Source organism: Macrotis lagotis, chromosome 4, assembly GCF_037893015.1.
Source record: "Macrotis lagotis isolate mMagLag1 chromosome 4, bilby.v1.9.chrom.fasta, whole genome shotgun sequence".
Taxonomy (NCBI): Eukaryota; Metazoa; Chordata; class Mammalia; order Peramelemorphia; family Peramelidae; genus Macrotis; species Macrotis lagotis.
Window position 1 is genome coordinate 176,620,368 of NC_133661.1, and position 3,142 is coordinate 176,623,509.

Sequence of the window (3,142 nt, forward strand, 5' to 3'; positions counted from 1 at the left end):
TCACAATAGAAATATGAATCATGAATAAGCAGATTTAAAAGATGGAAGGAGATTTGATGAGTGATGAACAGCTAATGCTTATCTCTGTGATATACATTACAAGTAAATTTTGCCCTGATTGTTCTTTCCTGGTAGAGTTAACAGTCATCTGATCTAGCCTAAGAGACAAAGTCAAGACATTAACACAGGGTAAATTATACCCTCTGGTATAACTGAAGGGAAGAGTTTGGAAAGAAATCCATTACATTAAAGATCAGGCCCACTAAAATAAAATAGACAATTTTACTTTCAAATTAAGTAGCTCCAACCCCATACCTTCCTACATCATCAAAATAGGAAAGACACTAACTTGTTTATTGGTTGATTAATAAATGTAGCTTATATTTCTACAGTATTTTGAGACTGAATAAGCATTTCCCACCAATCCTGTGAGATAGGCAATATATGTTATTCCTCATTTTGCAGGAGGGGAAAACAAGACTCATGAAGTTTCAGTGATCCACCCCTGGCCACAGTGTTAGTAAATGGCAGAGTCTGAAGTTGAATCCATGGTTCTTTGATTCTAAGTTCAGCATTTTTTCCTACTATAATAATGTTGTTCTATTTGGAAAGAGACAGCAAGATCATTTGACCTAACTTTTTAAGAAAATGAAAACTGCAAAGGGGAAGTTACTTTCAGAAAATCAGTGAGAAAATCAGGAACCTAGGTCCATTGACTTCCTAGTTCAGTGATTGTTTTTCAGTAAGTCACACTACTCTTTCAAATTTCTGAGTGAATGATTTTTGATCATTGTGTTAAAATTAAGACATTTTAATTATAAACTTTTCATCTTCAATTAGGGTAGCAGAGACTGTCTCTGGTTAAAAGATATCAGGCATCAATAAACAGAAAGAGGTAAAGAGGATTGGGTATGAGGCTGAAAATTACTATGCTGACCTTGAAAAGTAAGAATAGTTCAGTCCTTTTAAGTTGACTGGCAAATAAATAAACAAACAAACAAACAAACAAACAAATAAATAAAAAGATGGGAGGGGTTAGGAAGAGATATAGCAAACAGTGGATCACAGATCTAGCAATAAAAGGTTTTTCAAAACTAAAGTCATTTCATCCAATCTCTTTTCTTGAGGTCCCAGGAGGCTAAATAACTTGTCATAGGTCATACAGGTAGGTAATCATCCTTCAGAATTGGGATCTGAAGACAGATTCCTCAATTGCAGAGTCAGTAAGTAGTCAGTCCAATTCTTTCATTAGATATAGGAAAGAACAGTCTTAGAGAAATTAAACAACTTGCCCAAGATAGTAAGTTGCTTTTGTGTAGAAAGCATCACAAGAATTTGAATCTAGATACCCTGGCCCCAGAATCTATATGTGTGCTTTCCTTTTAAGGTTTTTTGTTTTTCAAGGCAATGGGGTTAAGTGACTTGCCCAAGGCCACACAGCTAGGTACTTATTAAGTGTCTCAGGCCAAATTTGAACTCAGGTACTCCTGACTCCAGGGCTGGTGCTCTATCCACTGTGCCACCTAGCTGTTCCAAGAATGGAATTTTTTCAAAGCTATCTTACACATATACATATATAGACTGCATTTCCTAGCTAGGTACAATGAGATAACCTGTTAAAAGTTTCACAGTGTATAGTATGGAAACAATGTAAAGACTATCAGACTGCCTAAGCGAGATTTGGGGGAAAATTGTAAAATTCAAAAAAACAATAAAAAAAATTTCAAAAAGAAAGTAAAACACAGCAATCAGAAGAGATAGCTATTGATTTCTTCAAGTGGAAAGCTTGCCTACTCCCCTCAGAAGGAAAAAGCCCAGACTAGTTTGACTATGATTTCTGAAAATTGATTCCTGGATTTACTAGGAAAGAAGGAGCTTCTTTCCTGTCTTCTCTGGCTTCTTCCTTGCCCTGGAAGATAACTACCAGGCCCTTCCTTCAAGTCTCTTTTCTTTCTTTCCCTGATAGGACACATTGATCTTTTACATATGTAAACATTCCAAACCTTACTCTTTCTTAGGAGGTTTTGGAGTCTTTCCAACTTCCAAGCTTTCCTAAAGTCACTCACATCAAAGGTAAATTCTAGTTAGTAGAAATTCTGTCTCAGATCCTTTTTACACATCTGAACTTACAACACTGGATAGACTGGATCCAACATGCCTTAATTTCAGGCTTAGTAGGGGACAGGGTTTCTGCCATTGTAACTCTCTCAGGTATAGGTACCATGCTGGGACAGAAAATCCATAGACTGAGGTACAATGCTCAACTCCTGAATGGAACAGGGCTGTTGATACTGGCATAAACATGGCCTTAGGGAGAAAATTCAGAGAGTTTTCTGAGGAAGTTCATACATTCAATGCAGATTCACTGGTTCTCAAAAAGGAAAATATAGTATTGCAGGAAGCAAAAATGCCATGATTTGCTAGACATTGTCTCCAAGATAAGACCAAAGAACACCAATCACACAAGAGGGGTTTCAAAGGGTCTCGCTACCATCTGACTTCTATGTTTGTCACTCTGAGCAGGACGCTCTCTTCTCTACTTTCTAGGAGTTATGGGAGAGTTTAATCAGTGAAATAACACTTCTTCTGAAAACTCCCTGGCTAATTGAATTCTTCTACAACCCCTACCCATGCACAATATATTAATACAATCACTCCACGTCTCATCTTATTTGTTCCTGATAGGAAAGACTGTCATGGAAGTTTCCAGCATGAGCCATGGTACTAGCTCTCTTGCTTCCAACTCCCCTGATACTTTTTTGTGAAACTATACTTATACTCTTCTGTATATTTCGAGGGGAAATTTTTGAATAGACATCCCATGACAGTTGTTGATTTTTAGTTTGTTTTTTAAGTCAATCATTTCTTGTTTCAAAAATTCTTAAAATGTTTTTATTTTTATTTATAGCTTAAAATGATTTTTTGAAAATTAAGGTGCTTTCTCTATTGCTTGCTCTATCCTCACTATACTATTCCTTACCCCTACCCTCCACCTCTATCTCAGGAGTCCTTTCCTATAGCAAAGAAAAACAAATAAAACCAACTCATACAATGCCTGGGTCTCATGATGTACTGAACATTCCCACACCTCCAACTTATTGTTAGCTTTCTCTATACTGAAATGAGACTGGAGAACTCCCAG